Source organism: Colius striatus, chromosome 1, assembly GCF_028858725.1.
Source record: "Colius striatus isolate bColStr4 chromosome 1, bColStr4.1.hap1, whole genome shotgun sequence".
Lineage (NCBI taxonomy): Eukaryota > Metazoa > Chordata > Aves > Coliiformes > Coliidae > Colius > Colius striatus.
In genome coordinates this window covers 178,667,926-178,687,478 of record NC_084759.1, presented here as the reverse complement: position 1 = coordinate 178,687,478, position 19,553 = coordinate 178,667,926, and the positions used below count along the sequence as shown (strand labels likewise).

The following is a 19,553-nucleotide window of genomic DNA, read 5'->3' as shown; positions in this document are numbered from 1 at the left end:
ATCTCAGCTGTGATCACGCAACTCAAACTAATTAGCAAACAACAATTGCCAAGATGAGTTGCTTTGGTTGGGCAATGAAAGAAACCAAAGTGGTGGCTGCTGTTGGCAGAACTGAAAGCTGTTTTGTGAAGGTTTGCTGGGCTGACAAAACATCTGGCTAGTTTTCTGCTTTGGTCTTCTTCTGATCATTTGTTGTAGAACATGGGGCTGTTACATTTTTTTTCTAGGAACACTGATTATAAATGAATGAATAAATAATGCAGCTAGATTCATCAGAATTTTCTCTGAAAACGAAATGTTTATCCCTGATTTCTACCTTAGTCTCTAAAGAAAAAAAACCAATAAGCAGGAGTCTACTTCCCAAAATAAAACAATACTTTTTTAAAAACCATATTATGAATTTATGGACATAATATTGACAAATTTAAAACACCAAATTAACCTTGTATGGACCTATCTTTGCAGCACTCCAGAGGGAACACCGTGCTCCCCCCAGCAAGCTAGATTTGCTGGCTCCCCATCTTTATTTTGAGGGGCTGTTTTAAAACTGATGCTCAGAAAATTGTGCAAGTGTTTGTAGTTAGGCAGGATCTCATGGGCAAGAAATCATTGTGTCATGCTGTCCTTGTACTGCTGAACCCCCAGTCTGGCTGTGGTGCATTCAGAAGCATTTTGCAAAGAGTTTTGCTACAGCTGGTTTTATTTTTATCTGGAGCAGACAAGCTACTGTGGCTCCTTGGGTCCTCTGTAGGTGTCTTATTCTCTGTGCCCTGCCTGGAGAGCAACACATTGACAAAGGTCATACAGTAGTCAAGGGAAGAATGAGTGACTTGCCTTACCCACTTTGCCTGCGCTTGAGCTAAGTGCCTGTTAAATGATGCGTCTACACAGCATTGTCAGAACAGCTCAATGCAAGAAAAGTGCAGGCCCTCATCCTTAAGCATACTTTCCTGGGGGAAATCATAACATAACAGATGAGTAAACAATAGAAAATAGGTGACTAAACAACAGATCAGAACTGAGAGGCTAGTCGTGGGTGATCAGGTTAAGTTGCATACCTGGCTGCATAGCTTTCAGCAGCCAAAGAAAAATGTTGCGGGCAGTATTTGGGTCAAAAAGATCTGGATTACTTCAAAGGGGATATGTTTTTGCACAAACAAGTTGTGAAAGGACTCTAGCTTCTGGTTTATTTTTCTAAATGTGTTTCGAATAAATAGCAGAGACTGATGGGGGATAATGAAGGTTTTAAGAGGATATGTTGAACAATAAATAGTTTATTATTATTTTAATGCCCTTCTAAAATTATTTATGTAAAACCAGTTTAGCATTGCTTGTATTCTCACGTTTTGCAATGTTTTTCTCTTCAGACTGAAGACTATTTTAAATTTAGTGGTTTATTAGTATGAGGGGTTTTTGTAGGCTTATGCATTATGCAATTGGGAATAGCCACTCATTTCTTTGCATAATTGGAATACTTCACACAATTGGAAAAGGGGTATTTAAACTTCAGGACTGGCTTACTACAATATTTTTTTCTTTAGGCAGATTGCAACCTGTTCAATTTTCTTTAAGTTCCTTCCTCTGAGATTGTATCTAGTAGGTGTATGAAAAACGTATATATGATCTGGTACATAATCAGGGTGAAAGTGGAAGCTCTTTAAACCACTTACAGATAGTTCAGAGGCAATCGTCTTCAATAGACTAATCTTGAAATGCTCTGATGCAGTGGAGAATTGGAGCATAAAATTGCAATTACTGTGTAGTTGTGTTTCATTTTGTAATTTGTTTGGAAATCAAGTATTGCTACGCTCTAGAACTTAGAAAATGCTTTTCAATGTACAGCATGCAATAAATACAAATGCACAGCAAAATAATACATATTTTTTTCTCAGGAGCCAGAAATAAGTGACAGCAATGTGGCATATTACAATCTTCATTTGTGTGTGTGTGTGTGTGTGTGTATGTGTGTGTGTCTTTGGACAAAACCTGTCAATGAAGGTTGCATACCTGAAGTAAATTGAAAAGGCTAAATGCACAGTTAGTGTTCTAAATCCTCTAGATTCAATAATTACCAGTGAAGTATTCCACAGAACATTATTGGAAAAACATGGCTTATGCCACTAAATAATTATCAGAGTAACTTTTGCAAAGCAAAATTTTGGATTACAGTGTCATCCAGATGCTGTTCCACTGATTTCAGAGTACTTATTCCCAGTCAAGAGCCAAATAAATAATGAGACTAATTCTACCTTTACTTCTCCAGTCCTGAAATCAGAAAAGTGTTCATCTTCCCATGCTGATTTCACACCAAACTACATTATAAAGGGGTGAAAAATCTCAACACAAACATCTCCTGAAACTTCAAACCTATATATTCTGATCTCTAAACAAAAAGAAAAAAGGTTTCAGAATTATTGCCTTTAATATTTTATCCTTACACATTTATCACACAAATATCAGTATTTGCCCTGTCAGAGCTGATGACTTATGTCCTAACAAGTCCCTCAATCAAAAATGTAGTGGGGCTTGTTGTGTGTGCTTTGTAGTGTTTCCCAGAAAATACAGGAATTTTAATCTGATAGTTCATGCTATGAACTATGAACTGTGATCTCTGTTCATCCTATGCAAGTGTGCTTTAAAACTGATACAAAACAAGTGAGTGTTCTTGTCTCACTTTTCAACCTTGATATATGAAAAAGTTTTGCCCTCATTGTACTAACTGCACAAAATCTTCATGATACTTAGACAAAACTGGACTAGTATTCACAGAAGATGTGCTATTTGGTGGTTTTCCAGGCTTTTGACTTGCTCGGTGTGAATTAGTTTAACTAAATCACAATAGATGCATTATTCTTTATTAAGAATATTTTACTGTATGTTAAAAGCTTGAAGGTTCAAATTTAATGTTTCAGAGGTTGGCTTTTATTCCTTTTTTTCTTAAATCTTGGCTCTCAAGGACCTGGAAAAAAGGTAAAATTATGAATTCTTAATGAAAACTATGAAACATCTAGGAGAAATAGTTCATGCTATGCCTTAGTTACAAATCCAAAGTCAGTAATCTGGATCTGATTAAAAAAAAAAAGAAAAAGAAAGGTTTAGCAAGTAGATTCAGTGCAATCACTTTGGATTTACAGCAATGTAACTTGAGACAGAACAGAATCTAACCTGGAGAGAGCTGTTGAATTTAACTTAGTACCATGCATTGAATGTAATATATTCAAAAGGATATACGTATCCAGATGACACCTATGTATTTGGTCATTCATAGTCTTCAAGCACTCACACACTTTTCTTTGCTGACACTTAAAAGTCTGTATGAACAGTCTCTGCATTTAACATTCTCTAGGTTTGAAACTGCCATAGCCAAGGCCTGCCTATATCCTAACTGTGCCAAGTAGCTAAGCATTGAGCTCACATGCAGGTCTGTGGTGCTCAACCTGATAGTTCCCATGGCCTTCCTCCTAGAAAGGGAGACACCAACAAAATATGAGCTGAAGAGGCAGAACCTCCCCTTTCCCCCCCATATTCCCATAGTTAAAGCACTCAGCTGGTATGTGGCTGACCTATATGTAGCTTCCATTGTGGAGACTTACCACAATGTGGTTGTGCAGACCCTAACTCACCCTGGGGCTGTACCTGCAGTACACTGGTAGTCTCTTGCAATTTTATGTTAAATGTTATGTAAAATTAATTCTGTTAATCCTGTACATATGTGTTAAAGTTATATATAATACACTTAAATTATAGTAAATATTAGCTGGTAAGCCTGGGACACAGATCCCCAAATTAAACCTAGGTGAATGTCAAGTCCACCACAATGAAGAGGGGCATTTGAGCTTTCTTGTTTTGTGTCTTGCTCTGTCTCAATAGTTAGTTGTTGTACTTGTGGCATGTTAGTTTCTCTCCATTGGGAAATACTCTGCTGTCATCTACAGCTTCCCGAGCATATGAAAATGCAGTCCTTAATGAGCTACCAGCACAGGGCAAAGCTCTCCAGTTTGGGTGACATAATCACCAATTTGCTATATTGTCAAACACAGCATGACTCTATTCATGCATTCTAGAGGGAGGACAAAACTGTGATTACATACGTGCCTCCAGTCTGCCTAGCTAGTTTCACTTTTCCTTCAACAGTCACCTGCTGAAGCAGAGTCAGAGAGCAGCTCTCAGAACTTGTTTACCTCCCTGGCTAAGACATTGCATATATCACCAGCAGCAGCAAAATACTCCAAGACACAGCTCTTTAAAAGAGCTCACATGATGCCTATGCTCCGCACGGGATTTGGGACAGCACTTGAGACTCTTTTGCCTGAGTACACTGTGGCACACGTGTCCTAGAGATGGTGGAGCTCCATCCATAGCCGTCCCTTTAGTTTTATTACTAAGGAAAGCAGGCAGCTTCAGGTGGCCACCCTGAGGACCAGCTGCTCTTGGGTGCTTCCCTCAGGGCAATGCATTCCTGGGGGTGGGAAGGAGGAGAAAGGTGGAAACATAAAGGCTAGGTACTCACACTTGGCATTCAAGCTGGGCCTAAGTATATAAACCCAGAATGTATTACAATGTTTGCTTCCCTGCAAGGGATATATATTTTCTTTTATTGATCACTTTGCTGAAGAATTAACCTGGCTATAAAGAAACAGTTTTTCATACAATTTTCTAATGCACTTACATTCAGGTGCAAGTCTTTTGAGACTAAAGTTCCACTGTATTTTTCACTAAGCCTTAAAATTACACTTGTGTACTAACTGTCCTGGAGGTTTGAGAAGAGCTTTGAGGAAGAAAGTGAGCCCTGTAGGCTTACCTGTGAACATACAGGCATAAACAAATAGAAAACATGACTGCTTTTAAGTGAATGCTATCACTGAGTTTCATTTTAATGAGAGACCCAAAAATCTTCAGTATAATGCCTTCATTTGTCTGAGCAAGAGGATATATGCATATGTGTAACTGGTCTGGGAAAACAGAATAGCTTTAGAATAATTTCCACTAATTTCCCTCATTTCTACCACTAAATTTCATACTTTCAGCTCCTGATGAAGCTGATTGTTGTGAGATTCAGCTTCAGCGGCTCATATGGGAATATAAAGGATTAAATTCTGAAAAAAATAAAGAGTTTTAAAATGTTTTAAAATGATCAAATGTTGAATAAAGAAGAGACTCTTTTCTCATTATTGGAAGAAAACCCTTGCATCGTGTCTTAAGTGGCTTCAAAGTCAAGTGACAGGAACTGAGATGTGGTATAGATGGCTGCATTAGATTTGACTGATTGATATGATCTTGGAAACTACATACTGTGTGTATTACTGGTGAGTTTATGAAAGAATGCAGCTCAGTATGCAGGTGTGACAAGCAGACAGAGCAAAAAGTGAGCTAAAGTTTAGGCTCTAAAGTTGAAAATTGCCTCCTACAAAGCACCACAGCATGGATTTTACAGGGGCAGGCAGTCCAGTGCCTAAACCTGTATGCCAACCTGATCAGGTTTTGAAAACCAGTTGTTTTGTCTGCAGCCCTTGAGATCTAGTAGGGAATTTTAGAATATGCACTGAGCACTCTGAATGAAGTAGGAGCTGTAGAAATTGCAAGAGTCAGTCACCATCTTCTTTCCATCTCAGCCGCAGCAGTCAGTGTCTTTTGCACATTCAATCAGGGATTAATGGATCAGCATGAGCTCCAGAAACTGACACCAACAGGTGAGTAGGAACCTGGGATCAAGCTCTTCTGCTTCCCAGCAGACTTATATAGTGCATGTACACTAAATGTTGATATTTTAAAACAAGTAGCCATATTTAGATCTTTTGAGAAACTTGATACTTTGGGGTATGTGTAAGATATGCTGTAATAATCAGATTTAAAAGCCTGCTCTGTTCAGTGCCTCCATTTAGGTATGTGCAAACATAGCTGTTAGATTGCAGGAAAGCAGGTTTTCACAAAGAACTTGCAGGTGAAATGAAGAATCACCCACAAAGTTATACAACAGCTGAGCAGTAGGGTTTGTACAATAACTCTGGATTTAAGTGTCTCAATTCCACATCTAATGCCTTAGTCCTTTATTGGCTCTAACTTCATATGTTTGGAAGGGATTTTTCCCATGGGAGATTTAGAAATGCAGCTCTCAAAGACTGCAGCTCTTTTTCTTCAATTCAGAAGGTGCTGATGGAATTTTTAAAAACATCTTAACTCAATTAGAATTAGAATACAATTATAAGTAAAACTTGATTCAGCAAACAGATGTGCTCGGAACACTGTGACCTGACAACCTTTAATAAGACCTCCCCCAAATACACACTAAATAGAGGCAAACAGACATGCCAATTGCTCTTAACATTGACACCCACTCTCCTCTTGTAACATTGTGTCATGTACTTGGGGTAAATATATTAGTAAGGAATGTATTATGTTTACTAAATTACTGATAAAGGAAAAAAGAAATTAAGTTCTGCATAGCATTAGTAAAGAAAGCCTTTCAAGGCTGATTTCATGCCACTATTGCCAGTGTCACACTGCTGACTAGGCATTAATTATCCCTGCCTCTCCAGCCTTGTGTTTGCTCACAGGAAGGCTTTGATTAACCAGCATTGTTCTATCGAGGCTGTCCATAGCTGGCCATGCTCCTGCTCATGCAGAAAACAATGATATCGCGTATGCCACTGCTGACTGGGAGTGGGAGTTGAATCAGAAACAAAAGAGAGAAACTGTTGCTATCTCATTCAAAGTGCTGCAGTCGGGGTACATGTCCATTCAGTAATTGTATAGGAGTTCAGTCAGCGGGATTTTGTAATTACACAGCTTAATTGTTCCTGCCTGTTATAAATGGCTTTGTTTTTGCCATTTGTCTTTCATATTCACCCACACTGTCTATTATATTTCTGCTTGCTTCTCCCCTACTAATTCCTGCAGACTCCTATTTGCCATTTCAGTACACTTTCCTGTGCACGCCTCGGCGCAATTTCCTCATGCCTCTGCTGTTCTGTGGAGCTCTCAGCCTGCTCCCCTACTTCCATTGCAGCTCCCACTCTCTCAATTGCAAACCACTCATGCTGATTTTACTTTATGCAGTATAATTTAAGGGTAGGATTTTTCAGAGGGAAAAATGCCACTTTTCATAGACCAGAATGGGAAATTTGACAGATGATATCAAACCTTGCGAACAGACCAAGATCCTGACGATAAGTCAAACAATGTCCATTCACTTTGGGTGTTTGTGGGGGTTTGAGGTTGGGGTTTTTGATTGCTATGCACTATTTCTGTATTTGTTTGAGAACCATCTTGAAGGCCAGTATCAATTTTCTTTGAAAAAAAAAAATGGTTCCAAGACATTAGTAGTAGGGGAAAGATTTGGCTTTGGCTTGCTCTGTAGGATTACATTAGAAAAACCTGTATTTTGTAACTGTTTCTACACAAATGGTTTGAATAATAAAATTATTACCTTTTTTTTTGATAGCAGCTGCCCCTCCACCATTTCCAGTGTAGCCTTGAGGCCTCTTTCCTGTCCTCCTGTCACTGATTAGCTCTCAGAGCACCTCCTGTGGCATCCCATCTGGCAGCTGCAAAGGAAAGGATGGAAATTGGAAGTACTCAGCTCTGCAGGGCACCTCCCTACTATGCAGGTGGCTGGATCAACCTGTAAGGTCCCCTGGATCTGCTTAAATCTGCTAATACTGCTCCTGCAAGTCTCTGCTACTTCAGTTGGGCTGCCATGTTCTCCTGTGATCCTGGGATTATTACCATACATGCATTGATCTTCATTAACTGTGGCAGAAGCAATGCGCACGGCGCCTCACAAACTACACAGGGGTCCTATGCCCAGACCACTATAACAGCTAAGCTACAAGGCAGGTAACCTAGAGCTCCACTAGATACTGTCAGAAAGCTCTCTGTACAGATATTGGATATGAAGCATCCAACCTCACTAAGGTCTTCTTCTGGACCGAGCATCTTTACGAGGCAATCACTGCTTGGACGGCTCAGGATGTTCACAGATAAACTGGCAACTTGTTCTGCATTAAAAGAAAGGGAGTAAAGATGCCTGTGCCATCTACTTGTGATGATGGCAGAGACACTTTTGCTTGTAGATGCAGTTTTCCAAGAAGATTTTGATAATGAAGCTTCCTAATTTGAACTTGTCATGTTAATATGTGCTGGTGGGGGTGATAGATGGTGACAAAAACTCCTTTGTTTTCCAGCCAATAAAAAACAGATAGGAAAAGGAGGACATTGAAGCTTTGGGCCTTAATACCATCGGTGAATCTGTCTCTGAAACTACCAGTATGGCTGCATGTTTGTGGTCTCTTAGCCCAAGCATATCACTACCCTTGGCTAGGCTCTCCACAAAACACTAGTTTGCTTCTTCCCCAGAGCAGCGGCGTCCTCATATTCCCTGACTGATGGAGGAGGAGGATTTGCACTTCCCAGATAGTCTAATCTGGGTGTTGATACTGGAACTATCAGAGCAGGTGCATAGAGTTAATACATCGCTTTTTCTCAGTTGGAGTGGTGGCTGGAAGGCTCTTTCCAATGTATTTCCTGATGAGGTAACATAGATGGCTTTGACACACTTGGTCCATAATGGAAATTAAGCATAATGTGTTTGCAACCTTATGTTAGTACCTTCACCAAGCTTAACTGTCTAACTAGAAGAGCAGCAACATAATGTGGCCTTCAACACTGCAGTAGCAAACTTGGACATTGCAAACACATCAGATGCACCCAGCAACTTCCTGCCTTGACCCTCCATGCAATCAGGGCACACAAGCTACATCAGATTTTGCCATGGTTTCCTCACAGGATCATCTACACAAAACAACACCAGCAGCTTGGTCAAGCCTGTCCACTACCCCAATACCCCAACATACAAGATTCATACCTCTTTCTGCTGACTGACCTGATGTCCTTTGTGATTTACATGAGTTCTACTCCATAACAGCAAGAAGGTCAGCCCTTTCAAGCCACAAGTACTCATGTTGCTCATAAAATGCTTCAGGCTGGACCAGGCCCTCTCCCAGAATAAGCTCTGGCACTGTACAGGTATCAGCTCTGGCTTGAACCCAAGTTCAAGCTCTGCCTGTCACATCCCTAGATATAAAGACACGAGCCATTGACAAATGTTCAACATGTGGCAAGCTGATAACCTCTTACATGATAAAAAGCATCTTCAAGTTACATGAATAGAAAAGATGCAAGAATTCAGTGTATGCAGTAAAATCCAGCTTTGAAGTCAGGAGAGATGTGTGAGAAAGGAAGCTGGGAAATACATGATTAGCAGACATTGAGCAGCTTTAGAGGTTATTTACATGGAGAGCTGTTCCTCTTTCCTTTATACTACCTACTATGCACAGTATCAGCTTTCTGTTCTGTCTCTTTTTTTCCTCATTATTGCTGTAGTCTGAGTACTGGAAAAAGACTGAGCAGACATGGCAGTGTATACATTGATCTAGACCTACAAGGTAGCTCACCTCTCTGAGTAAGGGCCTTCTAACAGGACAGGACCATGTGGTATAGTTCAGACCGATGAATTTTGCTATCGGCACTTTAGGCTGGTGGTAAATACTATAGGTACAAAGTGTGAGGGACTGTTTTCAGGAGGAGAAAGGAAAAATTCCAGCTGTGGCTGCCTTGTGCAGATGAGCTGCTGCTGTTGTTACAGCAACAGAAGGAGATGCCCGCTGCTATAGGAAAGGGTCAAGAAATGTTTCTGAATGACTGAAGGCAGGTGAAAGAGAGAAAGAAAATAAATTGGTTCCTGGAGAGATGTCACAGCAGTCACTGGCCTAGGAGAGAAGACAACTCTGCCTGCATACGTGGACATCATGTCACATCCATCTCCCCCCGAGAAGACATGTTCCTGCAGTACAGAGCTAACTGCAGCAATCCTCACTCTGGACTCATAAATACAGTGTGGGGTAAAGAGAGTGCCTGCTTACTGTACCAGGTAAACATTAGCAGGGTGAAACAAAGTAAATGGTGGCTGAAATCATGGCTGGCACTCCCAGAGTTAGTGTGACCTCTCAGCAGGTGTGCATCACTCACAGTGACAGCCAGACTCACAGTGCTGATTACAACAGTCATTCCTGCCCCTCACTACAGGCAGGGAAATAATGTCTCTTCTGCCCACACCGCTCAGCTAGCTGGGCATGCTTTGTCATCATGCCGTGTCATCTTGACCATGGTGATCTTTTTTGGCATAATCTCGCTGGTTCATGGTCTTAGATGAATGACAGAAACTGCAGAAGCTGGGGTTTCTTAGGCAGCTGTGCTGCACATCTGTATGAACCCAGCAGAGCCACCTTCCTGACCTTTCCATCACTAATGCAGGTGTCAACTTTTGCCATCAGCCATGAAGCCACTCTTCTGTGAAGGGCTACAAGAGGGACTGAATGTAAAGAAGGCAGTGGGGCACAATGAGAGATCTGGGGAAGCCATATGTTGGGTATCAGAGGGCATGGGTGCTAGGTGTCACACCTGAGGACATTGCACTCATGACATATTGTGGACACAGGCATTTGGGCAGTGCACCAGGAGCATGCCATGTGAACACAGAGTGCTCAGTCCCCTGGTCTCCTCATCGGGGCTGCCAGTGGGACTGTGGTGGGTCAGCCTTGGCTGGCTGACAGATGTCCAGTGAGACACTCACATTTCCTCTCCTCCAGCTACAGTGACAGGGCTGATATAACCAGTGTGAGTGGCCACCAACATACTTCTGAGGTATAATATAGAAAAAAAAATACAATGGGAAATGTTTTGAGGTTTCTTGTTGTTGGTTTGGATTTTTGTTTTTTTTTCCCATTTCAAATTGTAAGTTAACATTTGCTGAAATGATGACAATAAAAATCCAGACTTAAGTGTAAAATAAATGGTAGTACTTTCTGCTGGGAGGCAGCAGCACTAAAGGTTAAGAAAGACTCATGGCACTCTGATTTCCTATCTATGACCTGTGGGATCAGTGACTAGACTCAGAAATAGAATCACCAGAAGCTATTTCATGGCAAACAAAAAGTGTGGGGGGCAACCTAGAAGTAATCTGAAAACTAGAACCAGTAAAAGCAAGGAATGTACGTGCATCAGCAGACAGACTTTTCAGGATGCAAGATACTTGCTAGAAACATGCTTGCTAGAAACAATGATAAAGCAAAGGTAGTTAAAGAAATTCAAGGGCAGACACTTTTGAGAAGGGTAAACAATCTTAGTGGTAGCTTTTGTGAGACCACAGCGATGAAGCTGTCTTAAAATGCCTCCCTTTCTACTGCTGGGTTGAAGGGTGGGTTGTGCCCCACAATTACTCTGCTCTCTTGTTAATATAGGTGGGGGAGGACTGGGTAATGAACAACAGAAAGTTCCTAAAGTGTCTTGGTCTTCAAAGCCAGCACACTATCAATCACAGGCTGAGAGTGGGCAGATGTACTGCTACACTTCAGACAAAAACAGGCACTTTCTTACGCTGGTTATTAGGGACAGGAGTGTGCTTCTGCTCATGTCTTCACGCTTCTTATGTTCTCAATTAAGGCTTCCCTGGATGCTAACTTTTAATGGAATTTGAGGAATTGCAAATGGCTTCACAAATCACTTCTTGATCTGATGAAACAAGCAAGGAATAATACAAAGGGTAAAAAAGCCTCAACATCGTGCTCTCATCAGAGTATTATGGGAAACAAGCAAACATAGAAAACAAATCAGTGCCCTGTTCACACTTAATCAATCACCTAACAACCTGCAACCAGTTAATTACACACCTTTAAAAAGCATGGACAGAAGAAATGATTCATAAATAAGCTTCTATAATGAGAAAGGACAGCACAGAAATACTGACTCTACTCAGGTAAATTTATTCTTTTAAATCTGGCAGTGCTGAGAGAATGCATTGTATGTAACAGCAAAGAAACTGTTGGCTGCTTTATGCTAAGCGTTTAACAACCACTAATCTGCTATGATGGCTCTACATTTGTTTATGGCTACTAACTCTTTTAACTTTTAGTCCTTCACTTAAAAGGAAGATAAGGATTTACACATTACACATAAGAACTGAATGCCAAAGTAGTTACTGTTGATTAAATATACTGAACATCATTGAGTGACAAGTAATATTACAATGAGTTACATTTCTGAATATTTAGGACCCATGTAGCCCAGTGGCTCAATACATACAGTATTTCTACGTCTAGCACTAGAACATGAGCTTTCTTTAACATGCTTGCAAATCTGGTTTACCATGTTTATCTGTAACAATTTGCTGATGACCAGGTGATAGTTGTCTGATATGCTGATCTCTCTCTGGTGATCAGCAATAGAACACAATGAGATGGAATGAAGCTGTGCCAGGGGAAGTTAAGACAGGACATTCTTCACTGAGAGAGTGGTTGGTCACTTGAACAGGCAGCCCAGGGAAGTGGTCATGGCATCAAGACTGTCAGAGATCCAGGAGCATCACATGATTTAGTTCTAGGTGGTCCTGCAAAGTGCAGGGAGTTGAACTTGGTGATTCCTATGTGTCTCTTTCAGCTCAAGACATTTTATGACTCTACAATTTTCTTTTTTACTTTTGTGTGATTTTAGATAATTGTGTGACACAACCATACCATGTGGCAATAAGTGGTAATATGCATTTATTTGTTAGAATGAAATTTTTAAGCCTTTACCATAATAATTCAATGCAGGGGATTACGGTCATGGAATGACAGGAGTGGTAGGACGCACAAGAGGACACTGTAAACTTCAGGGCTGTAAACAATTCACTGGCAATCAGTCGAAAATACATAAACCTGGGAGTTGGAAAAAGAAAGTTTTAGGGGTAACAAAGGGAACAAGCAACTTCCAACACTGTGAACCAAATCAACTTAGCACCTGTGGAGGCAACATAAGGGTGACGAGAGACAGAGGTGGATGTTAGGGAATTTTAAGAATTTTATGGTATTATTACTGAGATTCTTTTTTTCCTCTTGGAACTTTTCTTTTTCTGTATTTATGACATTTGGACAGGTAATTCTTTTGTTAGCCTGTCAAGGCTTTACCTACACTGACAAGAGACTCCTGACTGAAAATCAGGTTTGCTTCTTTTTTTCCCTAGGACAAGAATTTTGGGGTGGTAACTCTTCCTTGAGGAGAGCCCACACAGGTAATTTGACTGATGCAAGGTATGCATATATTTTCTGCCCTTCAGAGATTATGCCAGTTTCACAGCATTTCAGGAAAAATTTTCTTGTGTTTCAATTCTTCTCTTTTTTCCCGACGGAGCAGTCACTACACAGTTTCATGCTCTGTTGCCTGCCTGACCAACTGGAAGCAAAATCTACTTTATTCTGACCAGGTTGTGTTTCAGTACATATGAGGCATAACAAACAGTATGTGATGGCTGAAAGAGTATATCCCACCAAGGAACAGAAATCTTTGTCCAAGGATCTTTATATGGTAATTTCCATACAGCATTGTAATCAACCCAGCCAGGCTTTTTCTTTGTCTATGTAAGCAAAGAGCACTGGACCGCAGGTAAGTACACAGGTACTAACTAACATCAGTCAGGGAATTCTGGCCTGTACTCCCACCAGTATTTGGTATTCAGCTGGGTCTCTGGGAATCTCCGATGCTTTTCCTCCCATGGTGAGAGTGTGTCTATGCTTGAGTGAGTCATCAAGATGCACTCAGTGGCAACTGAAGAAAACCAGGCTCTTCTAAAATATTATTTATCTTCACAACATCCACCTGTGAAAGAGACTGATCCCATCCTAGAAGGGCTCTCTATCACCTTGACGTACAGGAAATTTAGACAAATAGTTCATATACAGATAGCTCTGTAATAAATATATATATATGTGGATAGGTAAGTCCCACTGAACTTCCCTTTGGTAAAACCCATAAAAACGAGTGTGTAATCCTTTACCATAAGCCATTATTGGAGCCCTGAAGCTAGCAGGGTTTAGGTGCCTAGTCATGTAATAAACTGAGATATGTAATAACAGAATAATATTACAGATGACGTGACAGCTTTTTTTCCCAGTACAATCGCAGCTTGAAGACTGGTTTTGGTCTATTTTGGTTTTGCCTACTTGTTTCTCAACAGCATGGTTAATACTGAAGCAGAATAGGGCAGTGAAACCATCTAGTCCTAGACATCTAGACCTCTTAAGACTCTTTGATAACATTATAAAACCAGACATCTGATATACAAATGAAAGATGCTTCCCCTTGGTTCTTCCTTGAGCCCTGGCCAGCCTTTGGGTGGAATCCAACAAAGAGGGTAACACCAGATGTTTCTGCATTTGAAATGTCAAAATACATTTACTCAACTATATAAAGGCTGGACCCTCTTGCAGAGACTTTGGAGATCTCACCTACAAGTGGATGCCCTGTGTAGAACCTCCCAACTGCTGGGACAGGCTCTCCTTATCCTCGCTACAACTGGGGCTCCCCAGTGATTGCGGATCTGCATGATGGTAAAGTATTAGGGCAATTTGTACCTTTATCACTATGGCCATCCTTAAGTAGTAATGATTATGTGCTTATACTCTTTGCTGCTTAAAAATAGACTGTAACAGGCTTATTTTCATAACTGAATGCATTATCTTATTTTCTGTAACATTTTGAAGTAGACAGCAAAGTAAGATTAATCTTTTCATTGGTGTCTGTGTCCTTTCTGTTGACCCCCTCATGTGGCAAAACAGATCTTGAGAGGTTTACAGCTGAAGTTGCTGATAAGAGAAGAGTTTCAGTAGGAAATACTTCATATTGTCCACTTTGACTGCACGGAAACATCAAGTCACATTCCTGTTAGATAATTCTCTAATATTACAATTGAAAGCACAACATTGTGCTTTGCAGCAATAGTTGCGAACATTTTGTGAAGAACTCCCAGTTCAAAGTTTTACGAGTGATGACAATGAAGATAGTGGATAGCAGCAGCCAAACACTGTATATATTCCCATGTAACGCACTGAAAAGCTATTGTAGAATCACAGCGAGTATACAGCTCAGCTGTGTGAAATAAATAATGCATTCTTACTTTGTTGTTGATTACCTTTTATTTATTTAATTGAAAAGGTAAGGATTACTTAAAAACTTGTCAAGGGAAAATAAAAAATGAAACAGGGTTACAAGCACTGGTTTAAAGGTTTAGGTAACAAATATGTTGGCATCTCACTGTTATTTCAGCAAACAATATCACCCCAAAACTGTGTAAAGAATATTTTACCTCTGTAGAATGATGTGATCAGACTACACAAAATTATGCTTTCATATTCTGAGTTTCAAAGTCAACATAGTTTCCATTATAAAAAAATATATATTTTAATAAAAAATTTACTATTTTAACAATAAACTACAAGCAACTGACTGCAGAGAGTCAGGCAGTGGTGTCATCTTATATTGATTCTGACAGTGTCCTGACTAGAACTATTTCCCAGCATCTATTTAGGGACTCCCTGAGCCAGAGGTAGTTTCTATGTGCATAATAACCCTTGACAGAGTTCTCTGGCATGAACTTGCTCATTGACTCTTGATGGTGCACAAAGTATCTGGAAAAACCTCTTGCTTCAGACTACACTGTCTGAGAAATCTCAAATGATAGTGTATCCATTTGCATGAGACGTGAAAAAAATCAAACTCCACTCAGTAAGGCAGGTCTGGAAGCATGCTGCAGCCAGTTATGACGCCCAGCAGCACTGGTTGCTGTCTGTCCAGATGAAATCTGTCAGGCTCTAGGGAACTCACCAGCTAAAGGAAAGTCCTCCCATTTTCTATGTGGATTACAGTAGATACAACTTACAGAATCTGTTTATACTGAAATATGATGTAAAGCCACTCAGTATTACGCATTATTATCCGAACTTGGGAGGTTTTTTTTATCCAATTGCCAAAAAATGTCCCTCACAGCAGAGTCCTTGTCTATTTGGATCTCCACCATCACTCAAGGAACTCAAGGCTGATGCAATCCAACGACCTGAAGTTTTCGGGGTCCCTTCCACGACCTGTACATGCAGGCCAAGCACACTATTTTTTGCAAAGGGCCTACTCTGTGCGTGTCTGGCCCAAGGTAATCTGGTTGGGCTGTACCGCCTGCAGAGCCCCGTGCTGCGCCTGGCGATCCCAGCTGCCGCCCAGCACCCGTCCCGCCAAGCCGTGAGCTCTGCTTCAGGACCGCAGCCCGGCCCGGCCCGACCCATCCTGGTGCGGTGTTCCGAAGGAACGCGGCGGCGCTGCGCTGCGCAGCGGCGGGCAATCCTGCCTGTGCCCTTGCCCTTGGCCCCGGCCCGCAACCCGCTCGCGCCGCGCCCAGCACTGCCGCAGCCGTTAGACCACGTGACCGCGAGCGGGTCGCGCGCGGCGGAGGCGCTACCGGCCCGCCCCCCCGCTGAAGGGAGGAAAGGGTAAGCGGGCAGGGCGCCTGGCGGGAGGAGCAACGGGAGCCGGGCGGGCCCTGGGCTCTGTGAGCCGGGGGAGGGCGCGGCTGGGCGAGGGAGCCTCGTAATGGACGGGGAAGCGGGGACAGGCATGTGGACACGCGGCCGGGGGTCGGTAGGGAGGTAGCGGCGCGTGCCGCGAGGCAGGCCCGGCCGCCAACCCTCCTCGCCCCACCTCGCGCTCGGCGCTCGGCACCGCCCCTTGCGGCTCGCGCGGGCGCGTGGCGTCTCTCCGGGGAGGGAAGAGCCCCCGGCGGGGAGCTGGCGGGCAAGCGAGGGGGCGCGGCGAGGCCGAGAGCCGCCTCACGTGGGTGGGGAGGCCGCGGGATGTCCGCGCCGAGGGTAGCGGAGGCCCGCCCCGGTACCCGCCTCCGCGCTGTCTGAGGGCCGCGCCCCTCCCGGGGGCGGAGCGGCCGAGGGTGCCGCCCGGCGGATGGCGATGGGCTGTAAGAGCGCCTGCCGGTAGCGTGGCGTGAGGGACGCAGCGTGGCAGTGTCGTGCGCGATTTCTACTGACTCGCTCGCGGGGTCGGGGGGTTTGTTGGGTGCGGGGTTCCTGCTGTGGCTTTACCTCCTTTAAGTTCCCGAGGCGTTAGCGCCTAGTGGGAAGGGATTGGATTAAAAAGAAGTGGCAAAGTCAGTCGTGCCAGGCACTGAACTTCTCCATATAGTATTGACTTTAGTGACGTTTAAGGGAAGGAGCTGGTGTACTCACTGCAAGCTGGATGTGAAACAGTGACAACGACTTCGTGGTTGTGTGTCTTGGTGCACTTGCATTTTGTCTGCAAGTAGGACTAATGCTGTACACTTTTCTTGGCCTGGCCCGGATGCAATTAACATATTCTGCTTTATTAAATTTCTGTTAGGTATTGTTTTTATCGTATGAGGACTACAGTTAATGGTAGTTCTTTATTATACTAATGGAGTGGCTACATCCTGGGCATCTGAGAGATAAGTTGTTATTTTGTGTAATTGTTATAATGATAGGACATCTTCAAGTGACTCCTTCTCCATGTCTGATACTTGTCCTTCAATCTTCTCGTAGTTTAATAGTTCTCTGTCTAAATCTCACAGCGCTCGAAGCTGAAGAGACTGCGACAATTCCTGTTGTGTCTTTGTGGTCTTATCTTTTGTGAATAAATTTTTATTTTTTGAAAACCAATTAAAAGCTTAGACAGAAAAACTACAGCTGGACACCAAATAGACTCTAACCTCACAATATCTTTTAATTAGCTAGTATGCCATTTGGTTTTTTTTTTTTTGATTGTTTGGTTTGGTTTTTTTTCAATCGTATCATTACTGTTCCATTGAGCTGGAGTTAATTGAGTACATGGAGATACCAAAGAAGGAAAGAGGTAATACAGGGAAGCTGCTGTATGTCTCTCTAGATAATTTTCTTGTACCAGCATGTTTTTATTTTCTTTTTCTCCCCCAAAAGCATATGGCACACATAGTTCATGTTCAACTAGGAAGAAAATAGATATTAATTGTTAACAGAATATACTTGGAAGACAAAACCCCTCAGGCATTTTCAGGTTAACAGAAATTTCTCTAGAAGACTTTTAATTAGATTTTTTTTTTCCCCAATACGCACCTTTATAACGGAATTTACATGCATTTTGTAAAAAAAATCAGTTTTAATTTCTGTGGTTAAGAATTGCTGAGAGTCTGTTGTCCGTCAATTTTCTGTTGGAATTGATGGAAAGTAACTGAACACATGTATAGTAGTGGGTGGTATCCAGATCCAAGAGACTGAATCAAGAGATTTAAATCATGCTGAACTAAAATTTCAAGATACAAATGGTTTTGCAGTCACAGTCAGAATTTTGTGTTGAATTCGTTATGAGCTGACAGTGTTCCACAGATTCCCACTGTTTCTGGAATACCTTAGTCCTTATATGTATGGTTTAGTTGTTTTATTTATTCTTCATACCTGAGAAATTTATATGGCAGTTGAAGTCGTCATAAAATCCCAGACTCAAAATCAATATGGTGGTAAATGGTTGTTATACTGGGTGTGCTCTTAGAAAGTCCCACAGTGACCTCTAATGTTCAAGGATAAAAGTTAAAATATTGTTATTAGGGGAAGTTATTTTCTGAAGGCACAATTCTACATCGTAGCTTGTAAATTTAGTTTATTAATATGACGCAGGCAGTAGATAGTAAGTAGTTGGTTCATCAGGCCTTTCTACTAAATTTCTCAAGAGTGTTATGGGGCGAGTAATTTTGAATTCCCCTGTTTTGAGCAAGTATGCACAAAGCCTTCTTTACAAAAGTCATGGGAAAACTAGTTCTCTTTGTAAAGTATGCTGAAAATAGAAAAAAACATTTCAAATGTTACATGCATTCCCTCTATTCTTTCTGTTGTCAAAGTTTGATTCCAGATAACCTCAGCTACATGGCATTTTCACAGTACTTGAAAGAATCCAGAGAGTTGACTAGATAAGTATGCAAATGAATGGAAACCTAAAGGTTATGCTATTGTTTACTGTAAATAAAATTTACAAGTTTAGTGGATTTGGAAGAGATGCCTCATTTATGCAGTCTACTTGAGACCAAAGCATAACAGCAGCTGGTAGTTGTTTATAAAGGACACTTCAAATCAATTTATAAAATTCACTTTCTTTGCATGCATTGAATCTTTAAGCTGAAAGGCAACACAGAACTTTCAGTTGCAAGAAGCTAAATATGTGTTACGTTTTTCACTTAAGTGTGCTCCAAAATGGATGTAATTTAGGGCTTTATGTACTATATGTTAATGATTGTTAGTTTCTTTGATGATACGGAAATATGAGCGAAAATAGTTATTGTCTCTTTTATGTTGGAACATCTGGTACTCTGCCAGTCACATGTTTGATAGTACTTGAAGACCTTGCATTGCATCTTAAGTTTAATTGCTCTGAAAAGATTTTATTTATAATAATTATTAAATTTTTTTGGCATTGCAATACCCATAGAAAAGGGATCTAATGACTGTTCCTTTTCTTGATTGCTTACTTCTGAAAATGGAATCCTGAATAACTTGTCAGAACTGAGGGATGTCTCATTACTCTCCATTATGAGCTAGATGTTACTATAATTGTCAAGAGTAACTTTCATTTGCAGTTGCATTTTCTTCTCCTTTTGCTTTATATTTGAAGAGTAAAGTGTTTTGTTTGGAAATACAAGATTG

The 19,553-nt window shown here is 41.4% G+C and overlaps 1 protein-coding gene across 3 annotated transcripts in view; it reads left to right on the top strand.

Moving 5' to 3' along the window:
• Positions 1–16,283: 16,283 nt before the first annotated feature.
• Positions 16,284–19,553, top strand: part of IMMP2L (inner mitochondrial membrane peptidase subunit 2) — a 472,646-nt gene continuing 469,376 nt past the window's right edge. For all 3 annotated transcript variants that reach the window (XM_061988619.1, XM_061988627.1, XM_061988612.1), the window contains exon 1: positions 16,284–16,349. The gene's annotated coding sequence lies outside the window, so the exon portion shown is untranslated. The remainder of the gene's footprint in view (positions 16,350–19,553) is intronic.